Consider the following 12,996-nt stretch of genomic DNA (forward strand, 5'->3'; position numbering starts at 1 on the left):
CAGGGTCTGTGTAGGACAAGAGCGAGGATCTAGGGCCTTGCTGTCACACCAGACGGCAAACCTCCTCCATAGAAAGAAGTAACTCCTCTTAGTGGAATCTTTCCTGGAAGCAAGCAAGATGCAGGAGACACCCTCTGACAGGCCCAAAGAGGCAAAGTCTACGCTCTCAACATCCAGGCCGTGAGAGCCAGAGACTGGAGGCTGGGATGCAGAAGCGCCCCTTCGTCCTGTGTGATGAGGGTCGGAAAACACTCCAATCTCCACGGTTCTTCGGAGGACAACTCAAGAAGAAGAGGGAACCAGATCTGACGCGGCCAAAAAGGAGCAATCAGAATCATGGTGCCTCGGTCTTGCTTGAGTTTCAACAAAGTCTTCCCCACCAGAGGTATGGGAGGATAGGCATACAGCAGACCTTCCCCCCAGTCCAGGAGGAAGGCATCCAATGCCAGTCTGCCGGGGGCCTGAAGTCTGGAACAGAACTGAGGGACCTTGTGGTTGGCTCGAGATGCGAAGAGATCTACCAAGGGGGTGCCCCACACCTGGAAGATCTGGCGCACAACTCGGGAATTGAGCGACCACTCGTGAGGTTGCATAATCCTGCTCAACCTGTCGGCCAGACTGTTGTTTACGCCTGCCAGGTATGTGGCTTGGAGCACCATGCCGTGACGGCGAGCCCAGAGCCACATGCTGACGGCTTCCTGACACAGGGGGCGAGATCCGGTGCCCCCCTGCTTGTTGATGTAATACATGGCAACCTGGTTGTCTGTCTGAATTTGGATAATTTGGTGGGACAGCCGATCTCTGAAAGCCTTCAGAGCGTTCCAGACCGCTCGTAACTCCAGAAGATTGATCTACAGATCGCGTTCCTGGAGGGACCAGCTTCCCTGGGTGTGAAGCCCATCGACATGAGCTCCCCACCCAAGGAGAGACGCATCCGTAGTCAGCACTTTTTGTGGCTGAGGAATTTGGAAAGGACGTCCCAGAGTCAAATTGGACCACATCGTCCACCAATACAGGGATTTGAGAAAACTCGTGGACAGGTGGATCACGTCTTCTAGATCCCCAGCAGCTTGAAACCACTGGGAAGCTAGGGTCCATTGAGCAGATCGCATGTGAAGGCGGGCCATGGGAGTCACATGAACTGTGGAGGCCATGTGGCCCAGCAATCTCAACATCTGCCGAGCTGTGATCTGCTGGGACGCTCGCACCCGCGAGACGAGGGACAACAAGTTGTTGGCTCTCTTCTCTGGGAGATAGGCCCGAGCCGTCCGAGAATCCAGCAGAGCTCCTATGAATTCGAGTCTCTGTACTGGGAGAAGGTGGGACTTTGGATAATTTATCACAAACCCCAGTAGCTCCAGGAGGCGAATAGTCATCTGCATGGACTGTAGAGCTCCTGCCTCGGATGTGTTCTTCACCAGCCAATCGTCGAGATAGGGGAACACGTGTACTCCCAGCCTGCGAAGCGCCGCTGCTACTACAGCCAAGCACTTCGTGAACACTCTGGGCGCAGAGGCGAGCCCAAAGGGTAGCACACAGTACTGGAAGTGACTTGTGCCCAGCTGAAATCGGAGATACTGTCTGTGAGCTGGCAGTATCGGGATGTGCGTGTAGGCGTCCTTTAAGCCCAGAGAGCATAGCCAATCGTTTTCCTGAATCATGGGAAGAAGGGTGCCCAGGGAAAGCATCCTGAACTTTTCCTTGACCAGATATTTGTTCAGGGCCCTTAGGTCTAGGATGGGACGCATCCCTCGTTTTCTTTTCCACAAGGAAGTACCTGGAATAGAATCCCAGCCCTTCTTGCCCGGATGGCACGGGCTCGACCGCATTGGCGCTGAGAAGGGCTGACAGTTCCTCTGCAAGTACCTGCTTGTGCTGGAAGCTGTAAGACTGAGCTCCCGGTGGACAATTTGGAGGTTTGGAGGTCAAATTGAGGGTGTATCCTTGCCGGACTATTTGAAGAACCCACTGATCGGAGGTTATGAGAGGCCACCTTTGGTGAAAAACTTTCAACCTCCCTCCGACCGGCAGATCGCCCGGCACTGACACGTTGATGTCGGCTATGCTCTGCTGGAGCCAGTCAAAAGCTCGCCCCTTGCTTTTGCTGGGGAGCCGAGGGGCCTTGCTGAGGTGCACGCTGCTGACGAGAGCGAGCACGCTGGGGCTTAGCCTGGGCCGCAGGCTGTCGAGAAGGAGGATTGTACCTACGCTTACCAGAAGAGTAGGGAACAGTCTTCCTTCCCCCATAAAAACGTCTACCTGTGGAGGTAGAAGCTGAAGGCTGCCGGCGGGAGAACTTGTCGAAAGCGGTATCCCGCTGGTGGAGCTGCTCTACCACCTGTTCGACCTTCTCTCCAAAAATATTGTCCGCACGGCAAGGCGAGTCCGCAATCCGCTGCTGGATCCTATTCTCCAGGTCGGAGGCACGCAGCCATGAGAGTCTGCGCATCACCACACCTTGAGCAGCGGCCCTGGACGCAACATCAAAGGTATCATATACCCCTCTGGCCAGGAATTTTCTGCACGCCTTCAGCTGCCTGACCACCTCCTGAAATGGCTTGGCTTGCTCAGGAGGGAGCTTGTCCACCAAGCCCGCCAACTGCCGCACATTGTTCCGCATGTGTATGCTCGTGTAGAGCTGGTAAGACTGAATTTTGGCCACGAGCATAGAGGAATGGTAGGCCTTCCTCCCAAAGGAGTCTAAGGTTCTAGAGTCTTTGCCCGGGGGCGCCGAAGCATGCTCTCTAGAACTCTTAGCTTTCTTTAGGGCCAAATCCACAACTCCAGAGTCATGAGGCAACTGAGTGCGCATCAGCTCTGGGTCCCCATGGATCCGGTACTGGGACTCGATCTTCTTGGGAATGTGGGGATTACTTAGAGGCTTGGTCCAGTTCGCCAGCAATGTCTTTTTTAGGACATGATGCATGGGTACTGTGGACGCTTCCTTAGGTGGAGAAGGATAGTCCAGGAGCTCAAACATTTCAGCCCTGGGCTCGTCCTCCACAACCACCGGGAAGAGGATGGCCGTAGACATCTCCCGGACAAAGGCCGCAAAAGACAGACTCTCGGGAGGAGAAAGCTGCCTTTCAGGGGAGGGAGTGGGATCAGAAGGAAGGCCATCAGACTCCTCGTCAGAGAAATACCTGATGTCCTCCTCCTCCTCCCACGAGGCCTCACCATCGGTATCAGACACAAGTTCATGAACCTGTGTCTGAAGCTGTGCCCAGCTCGACTCCGTGGAAACACGGCCACGGTGTGAGCGTCGAGAGGTAGACTCCCTCGCCAGCACCGGTGAAGCTCCCTCCGCCGACGTCGTCGGGGAGCCTTCCTGGGAGGCGACCGCAGTCGGTACCGCAAGCGGCACCGATGTCGGAGACCTCACCCCGGGAAGGGGCCAGCCGGCGCCTCACTCGACGGTACCGGAGGCGCAAGCACCCCCGGTACCGGAGGGGAAGGGCGCAACAGCTCTCCCAGGATCTCTGGGAGAACGGGCCAGAGACTCTCGTGCAGGGCGGCTGTGGAGAAAGACATGGAAGCCGATGCAGGTGTCGAAGTCAGAGTCTGTTCCGGGCGTGGAGGCTGTTCCGGGCTGTCCAAGGTGGAGCGCATCGACACCTCCTGAACAGAGGGTGAGCGGTCCTCCCGGTGCCAATGCCTACTGGGTGCCGACTCTCTCGGCGACCCAGAGCTCTCGGTACCGACGCGGGAAGGAGACCGGTGTCGATGCTTCTTTTACTTTTTCAAACGAAGCATGTCACCGGAACTTCCCGGTACCGACGAGGACGTAGAATCCAACCGTCGCTTCCTCGGGGCCGAGGCCGAAGAAGGTCGGTCTCGGGGGGGCTGTACCGCAGGAGCCCTCAGGGTAGGGGGAGACCCACCCGAAGGCTCACCGCCACCAGCAGGGGAATGGACAGCCCTCACCTGCACTCCAGTCGAAGCACCACCGTCCGACGACATCAGCACTAGTGGAGGTCCCGGTACCACCGACGCCGACGCAGCCTTCCGATGTCTCGGTACCGACGATGCAGAGGGTCGATGCCTCGATGCAATCAATAAAGTCGCCGCCGAGGTCGGAGGTCTTGATGCTGTCGACGTCGATGCACTCGATACTCCCGGTGCTGTTGCCGACGAAGAGCCCGAGAACAACACGTTCCACTGGGCCAATCTCGCTACCTGAGTCCTTTTTTGTAAAAGGGCGCAAAGACTACAGGCCTGCGGGCGGTGCCCAGCCCCCAGACAATGAAGACACGACGCGTGCCTATCAGTGAGTGAGATTACCCGGACGCACTGGGTGCACTTCTTGAAGCCGCTGGGAGACTTCGATGACATGGGCGGAAAAATCACGCCGGCGAAATCAAAACTCGTAATTGCGGTAAGGCACCAAAAAGAGGGGGAGAAAAAACTTGACCCGAGGCCTCAAAAGGGCCTACCCCGAAAACGAAAAAAAACTTAACGGGGCAAAAAACTGGAAATACGGGAAGGGGAAAAAGACCAAAAGGCCTTTCTCCGAAATCCCTTTTTTTTTTTTCCTAAGAAGCGAAAAGTCAAAAAGACGCGTGAGGGTCAACTTAAGGGGCGCGAACGGCGCAAACACGACTGTACCGAGCGCGGACAAAAGAAGACTGACGAACACGAGCCGGTTCGGGCGGGAAGACGGGCACGCATGCGCGGTGCACATGGGCGCGCGAGGACTAGCAAAGGCCTTTGCTAGTGAAGTTTCCGATTGGAGGGGCTGCCGTGGACGTCATCCATCAGTGAGAACAAGCAGCCTGCTTGTCCTCGGAGAACTTCTTTCTCTCTTGGCTATTAAAGTTGATCTATTATTACCATCTGTAATCCCTAAGTAATTATATTTGTATGATTGTATAATTACTTGTACTTATTTTAGAATGCTTATAAACCTTCGTTATGATAAATAACATACTAATAAAATGTGAAACTTTGTAAGAAGAAAACATCTCCAAAAGGAGGAGACCTGAAACCTTTTTGTGGGATCCAGTGCTATGAAAGAGGCATCAGAGTTGTTCCAGCTTTCAGGCTCACACTCATCTGGCTGGAATTTCAGTACATTTTAACTTGCCTGGGTCCTTCTTAGCAAGCAGCTGCCCGAGAGCTGTCAAGCTGATTTTGCAGAACACTCTGTCACTGAATCAGTTGCTGAACCAAGGCCATTCTTTACCTCAGAAACTGGATCCTAGCCCAGAACCAGCTTTAAAAGTTTATTTTACTGATCAAAGCGGGGGGAAAAAAAAAGCTTTCCTTTTTTTTAAAAAGCTATATTTAGTGAGCTATTCAGTAAGTGCTACCTTGGCAAAAGCACTGAAACATAAAGTGCGCCCTAAACTTTTAAACTTCTGCATGTTTGTTCTGGAACTCTTCCAGGGAGACTCTGAATAGTCTGTGCACATAAACACACATGCATACCAAATCAAGAAATAAACAGCCAGCTATGAAAAATAGCTACACCTCTTTTACAGCATGAAAAGCAAGTAAAGCTTTTCCTTGCCATTGGATTCCACCTGCCTTGTGAACTCCAACAGATGCATATGTTCATGGTGTCACATGAGGTTTGATTTTACTTCATTCCTTATGACAGACTCAGTTACAAACATGCGACTCCACCTCTCCTGAAAGGCATTCATACCCCATGAAATCTATACCCTGTATTTAACCACCTGAAGTTATATATTTCTTATCTCTAGCCACTTGCCCACAGAGACCTTAAATTCAGGAGTGGAAAACTCTTGTACACTTAAAATCTGGTTCTTTAACTGGGCCTGCTAGGAGATTATGCAGTCTGGGACTGCTCCCTGCCCACACAAGACAGTTGCAGCAGCAGAGTACAGCAACAACACCGCCGGACAAAAACCAGCAAATTAAACAAAAACAAGTAAAGAAAGAAAGTAGATAAGACAAAACAAAACAAAAAAACAAAAACAAAAAAGTCAATCTGAAAGAGGCAAAAATAACATAACATACTGTTGTCGAGAATAGCGACGGAGCAGGACGGTCCTCGCTGACTTCTGTGCCTGAACAAAGGCTGCGCGTACTGGACACAGCACAAATGGGTCCGAATCGACCGAACCAACCTCGGTAAGACCAGCTAACTACCCCCAAAGCAGGGAGACGCAAACGAACCTCTCCCCAAGGGGCGTTAGCGCTTAAATTCTGAGAGCCAGCGGTCGACCGTGACCCGGCCTGTCCTACGCCGGCAAACCTAACACCCCCCCCCACGCCGCCCGACCCGCCACCCCATCCCTAAGCCGCTCACCTGAGTCACGGGAACAGCAAAGAAGTACTAGCATCATAACGAGTCTGAGCGGAGCGAGAAAGGACCCCACTTGAAATACCCTCCGCTCGAGCCCCGGGTTGGCCATAGACAAATTAACGATCGGCTCGACCCGAGTGAACATATCTGTGGAGCATCATTCTCCGTAGCTGAACTGGCCTGCACAGAGTACACCCGGTCCAAGAGGACGAGATCTTAACGGCTCAGATTTGTGGTGTAGTTTGTCGGGGTGACGTACGGCACTTCCACCTTCTGTTGCAACTGCTGAACCGCTGTGAGGTCCTGCTATCGAACTGGAGTGAGATCCGTGGCAGATATCGATTGTTGACGATGCAAATTGCTGCAACGAGCGACTACCAGTTCCCCAGCATCGAAGCCACGTAGCAGTAGACGTTGCAGACCGGAGGCACGAGATCAACAGTGCGCTCAGAATCAGGCCCACGCTCCAGTGCTAAAGACGAGCCCTGCTGACAAATGGTATATTTAACTGCGAGGACCCTGAGCTGCGAACCGCCACTTGACTACCACCTACAAGTGCGGATCTGCACCCATTACTGCCGATCTACTGGGCTGTGAACCGCTCTCGACTATCACCTACAAGCGCAGATCTGCACCCGTTACCGCCGATCTTCTGGAAACACTCTGCTTTGCATCCACCTAATAAGATGTTGCACCCTCCAACCTCCCAGTCCTGAGTTGTCTCCACGAGAGCATTTACTGCCAATGTCTCGCCTAAATTTTACCCCAATCATCAGCTGTCTCCTCCGGAGCGTTCACTGCCATTGCCTCATCTACATTTTACCCCTACCACCAGCACAACGCCCTACCATCAGCATAACGCCATTTACCACGAAGCCTCTCTGCACTAGACTTCTCTCTCGAAAAATTGACCGTGTATACCCTACCTATCCCCACTCATCAAATGAAGTCTCCAGAGTTCCCTAATCCTTACCTCCACCCAGCAGTACAGTGCCCAGAATTACAGAGTCTATGCGCCCCAGGACGTCACCCCTGTGCATCTGACTGTGAGTAATCAATCACATAGCGGCCAGCCTACTACCCGATTATATAACAGCCCAAAGGGAAACAACACCAAAATGATCACCACCAGACTACTCCTACTAATCTACACACTATCTCTAATCCACCAAACAGTAACCGACCCCCTCACGAACACCAACAAATACCCACAATACATAACCTCTACAGACTACCCAGACACAACACACATCACCAGAGAAACAACAACCAAAACAATGGAAGAACTACCTCACGCGGACAAAATCACTACGAAGGAAAGAAAGGTCATAACAAACCTACACAACAAGAGAACAGACAACTTACAAAAATCAATACAACCATGAACTCAACGGACCCCTACCAAACAATTCAAGTGGGATACATAAACGCCAGATCAGTAGTCAACAAAACAACAACAACAGGCTGTCTGCCATTATCCAATCTCGATCTACGATCACAAGGACCCCATATTTTTTGAACTCTGCCCCCCAGGCTACAAAATTACTCACTGACAAGGAAAAAAAAAAAAGAGGAGGTGGCATAGCACTAATCTATAGATCTTACTTCACCGTAACAACAACTGCCGAGTCTATAACACCAAAACTTGAAATTGCCTCAGTTAGAATTCACCATACTACCCTGCTTGACCACCTAAGCGTTGTCCTGTTTTATAGACCACCAGGTAATTGGCAAGAATGCCAACCACACTTCATGGATTTCATATCGAATACCTGTGTATCTAACTCCAATCTACTTATAATAGGGAACATAAACCTACACCTAGAAGACCCTAACGCTACTAACACACGTGAATCAAAGGACTTCCTCCAACTATGGGACCTCAGCTGGCCTAATATGCAAGCTACCCATGTCAAAGGACACACAATTGACCTCATCACACACAAACTATCCTCAGACTTAAACTTTATACTAACAGATATAAAATGGACACACATACCATGGTCAGACCACAACAAATTAAACCTAGCCCTACAGTGGCGGAATAAAGTCACGTACCTCAAGCAAGAACGCACAACCTACACCACAAGAAGCCAAATTGACCCTGTAACATTCTGGCAACAGATCTACAAAAACGAATGGATAGCACAAACAGACTCCATACATTACCTCCTAAACTGGGACGACAGATGCAGGAGCATATTAGACAAAATTGCACCATTACAAACAAGAACCACACGACGACAAATCTCGATACCCTGGTTCAACGAAAAACTGAAAAAACTAAAAACACAAGTTAGGAGACTTGAACGAGCATGGAAAAAAGTGAAAGATGAATACACAACGAATGGAAACAAATGCAAAGAAAATACAAATATACAATAAGACAAACCAAAAGAGCACACTACAAAACCAAAATAGGGCCAGACTACAAAGACACACATAAATTTTACCAACTCGTGAATAAATTACTAGACACCACACCGGTTACCACAACCAACACCGACATTCCATCAGCAGACAACCTTGCTAAATACTTTAACGAGAAAATTATAAAACTACGATCCACGTTACCACTCAATACCACCGATCACGAAAAATTCATTGACTGCCTGGACCCAATCCCCGATGAATACCCAGCAGACTGAACCTGGACAAACTTCAATCTTCTAACCGAAGAAACCGTCACCCAAGCAATCAACAAATTTACCAAATCCCACTGCAAACTGGATATATGTCCCAACAATCTAATAAAATTCACCCCACAACACTTCATAACAGACCTCACGTCATATCTGAACTACATGTTACAACATGGACTCTTCCCAAAGGACAAAGGAAATATACTACTTACCCCTATACCCAAAGACACAACCAACTACCGCCCAGTAGCATCCATCCCTCTGGCAATCAAAGTAATGGAAAGTATGGTAACCAAACAACTTACTGACTACTTAAACAAATTCTCAATACTACATGAATCACAGTCAGGATTTCGATCCAACCACAGCACCGAAACAGTATTAATCATTCTCCTAACCAAATTCAAACAAACAATTGCAACCGGCAATAGTGTACTTCTTCTACAATTTCACATGTCCAGCGCGTTCGACATGGTCAGTCACCAAATACTATCGAACATCCTAGAGTACTTCGGGATTGGAGGAAACGTACTTAGATGGATCAAAGGCTTCCTAACCGCAAGAACATATCAAGTGATATCAAATTCAAAAACATCACCATGGAAACCTGAATGCGGAGTACCCCAAGGATCACAGCTCTCACCAACCCTTTTTAACTTAATGACGACACCTTTAGCCAAATCGCTATCCAACCAAGGACTTAACCCATATATCTACTCAGACGATGTCACGATCTACATCTTGTTCAAACACGATCTAACTGAAATCACAAATGAAATCAAACATAGTGTACAAACAATGAATTCATGGGCGGATGCATTTCAACTAAAGCTCAACACAGAAAAGACACAATGTCTCATTCTCTCCTCACAGTATAACATGAACAAACCCACCACCATAAACACCCCAGACTACACCCTTCCTGTTTCAGACAGTTTGAAAATTCTTGGAGTCACAATTGACCAAAATCTCATGCTCAAAAGCCATGCGAAAAATACAGCAAAGAAAATGTTCCACTCAAAAGAATAAAACCTTTCTTCCCAAAGGGAAATATTTTGCAGCCAGGTACAATCATTGGTGTTAAGCCACCTAGATTACTGCAATGCCATCTATGCCGGATGCAAAGAGCAAATCATTAAGAAACTCCAAACTGCCAAAAATACAGCAGCCAGACTCATATTTGGAAAAACGAAATACGAAAGTGCCAAACCCCTAAGAGAAAAACTACACTGGCTCCCACTAAAAGAACGAATTGCGTTCAAAGTTTGCACCCTGGTCCACAAAATCGTTCACGGTGAAGCCCCGATCTGTATGTCAGACCTCATAAACCTGCCAACTAGGAACACAAAAAGATCAGCACACACATTCTTGAATCTCCACTACCCCAGCTGCAAAGGACTTAAATATAAATCCACATATGCATCCAGTTTCTCCTACATAAGCACGCAACTATGGAACGCACTACCAAAGGCCATAAAAACAATGCACGACCTATCTTCCGAAAACTACTGAAAACCAACTTGTTCAACAAGGCATTCCATAATGATCCATCCTAAATATTAGATAACTAGACTCTACATGAACTAGACAAAACTGAACTCTTTACACTAGACTGATAACCTTCGTTGCTACTACTGAAAGTTACGCAATACGCACTACCACTTTATTTCTCATGACGAAATGAACTTTCTATAGCTGATTATCTAACTTATTTTATAATTCACTCTATCATTCAGAAACGTCAATGCAATACCACTGTATTATTCTACTCTACCGTTTATGCACCTTAATGCAACATCACTTGTAATTCTCTATCTGGAAATGGCGATCGCCATCATGGCATAATGTAAGCCACATTGAGCCTGCAAATTGGTGGGACAATGTGGGATACAAATGCAATAAATAAATGCCCCCCCCCCCCCCCCCCCCCCCACAAAAAAAGGAAAAATGTTTTTTTACCATAGTATAGTAAATGACGGCAGATAAAGACCTGTATGGTCCATCCAGTCTGCCCAACAAGATAAACTCATTTTACACGGTATGTGATACTTTATACCTGAGTTTGATTTGTCCTTGCCATTCTCAGGGCACAGACTGTAGAAATCTGCCCAACACTGTTCTTGTACTAAGTTCTGAAGCTAACATTGAAACCCCTTAAAATTTACACTCCAGCCCATCCATATCTATTCAGTCATGATCAGGACGTAGACCATAGAAGTCTGCCCACCACCGGTTTTGCTTCCCAATTACTGCTAAGATTCCATGGATCCATTCCTTCTAAATAGGATTCCTTTGTGTTTATCCCACGCACGTTTGAATACCATGGCACCTAAAATTCTGGCTAGCACTTGAGTTTTCTGAATGTTTACATTCCTGCTTAAATCCATATGTATTTCTCTCTCGCTGGTTATGTGTGTGTGTTTGTGGGCTTGAAAGATTGCATGGCTAAAATCAAAATAAATTACCAAACTCTAAAAAGTTAAGCATTCTTATAGCAGATGATCATTTATATGGCTTATATCAGCATATTTCATTCTCCTATTGCTTACGTGCCAGATTCACAGAAAAAGGGGATACAGAAGTCTAGAGATTATTTAGGAAGATCTGGGGCTGATATACATAGATTGCAACAAAACTATTTAAGGTTCCATAAACTGCTAAACAATTTTCTTTTAGATCAATACTTGAATTAATTTTATTTTTATTTATGTATTCATTCATTTCACAAATTTCTATCCTGCTCTATCCAAAGTTCTGGGTGGGTTACAAAAGAACATTCATAATGGATAAAAAATGACAAGACATAAAAACAATACAATATACAATCCAAACAGGCACATTTTTCATATAATAATCATAGACACACATCAGCATAAAATAGCATGAAAAAACTAAATTAAACTAATAAATATATGTCACATAACATATGTCAAAAAGAAAACTAATTTCCAAATGCATCATGGAACCATGCTTTAAGTTCTTTCTTGAATTAGGCAAAAGAAGCTGACTGACGAAGGGTAATGGGGAGCTCATTCCAGATTTTTGGTCCTACAATTTTAAAGATACATCTTCTATTACTTTCAGAAGATGGAAAGAATGGACTTCAAGAAGACCCTGACTACTGGAACTGAGTATCCTAACTGGTTGATATAAACTCAGACTAGATTGAAGTATAGGGGAAATCATCTGATGGAGAGCCTGACGGACAAGACAAGCAAAACTTTATACGCTGCTGAATGGTAACCAATGAAACTTTTGAACAACTGGAGTGATGTGTATATATCTGGGTGCACCCGCTAGAACTCTAGCTGTGGCATTTTGTGCAGATTGCAGTGCTTTCAGAGAGTTTCTTGGAAGTCCAAGCAAAGGACCACTGCAACAGTCAAAGCAGGGAAAAATCAAGGTCTGTACCACCATTCCGAAATTAAATGGGTTCAGAAGATCTCTCAAACGTCTTATATAAGACACAGTTTAGAAAAAATCATGCTAACAAGCTTAGTTACCTGATGCTTCATAGGTAATTCAGTATCAAGGACAACACCTAGATTATGTGTTTTAAAAACAATCTCAATTTTCATATCATCAATGCTAAAGAAAGCAGGTATATCTGAACTTGGATAACTGGATAGTAACAAAATCTGAGTTTTCTGCATATTGAAGTATGTTTTGTATAAAGGTTTTACAGATTTAGGAAAGCCAATTTTATCTTTTAGCTCTACCATTCTGAGCTAAGGTTGAAACATTATATAAAAAAATCATGAGTTATGTTACGTTATGTGGTTGGGGGACAGAATACAAGGAGTAGCGTGTGTGTGTATGTGTGTGGGAAGAGATGAGGCTAAGATACAGTATAAGACACAGAAGGTAGAAGATTCCTTAGGAAGAGAACAGACTGAGATACAGGGTAGAAAGTTAGGGGTTTATTTGGTGTGGTGAGGGTACATACCGGGGAAAGTACTTAGAAAGAGAAGAGAGAGATATACGGTAGGGTAAATATAGAAGAATTGATAAGGGCTAAAATATGGATGGGATAGATGGGCGGGAGTATTGACGAACACTGGAGTATAAAGTTGGGAAATAAAA

General features: G+C 47.0%; 1 protein-coding gene across 3 annotated transcripts in view; it reads right to left on the bottom strand.

Moving 5' to 3' along the window:
* MAPKAP1 (MAPK associated protein 1) overlaps positions 1 to 12,996 on the bottom strand; it is a 453,100-nt gene that overhangs the window by 201,969 nt on the left and 238,135 nt on the right. The gene's annotated exons all lie outside the window — the stretch shown is intronic.

The sequence above is a fragment of the Microcaecilia unicolor genome, chromosome 6 (genome assembly GCF_901765095.1).
Source record: "Microcaecilia unicolor chromosome 6, aMicUni1.1, whole genome shotgun sequence".
NCBI lineage: Eukaryota > Metazoa > Chordata > Amphibia > Gymnophiona > Siphonopidae > Microcaecilia > Microcaecilia unicolor.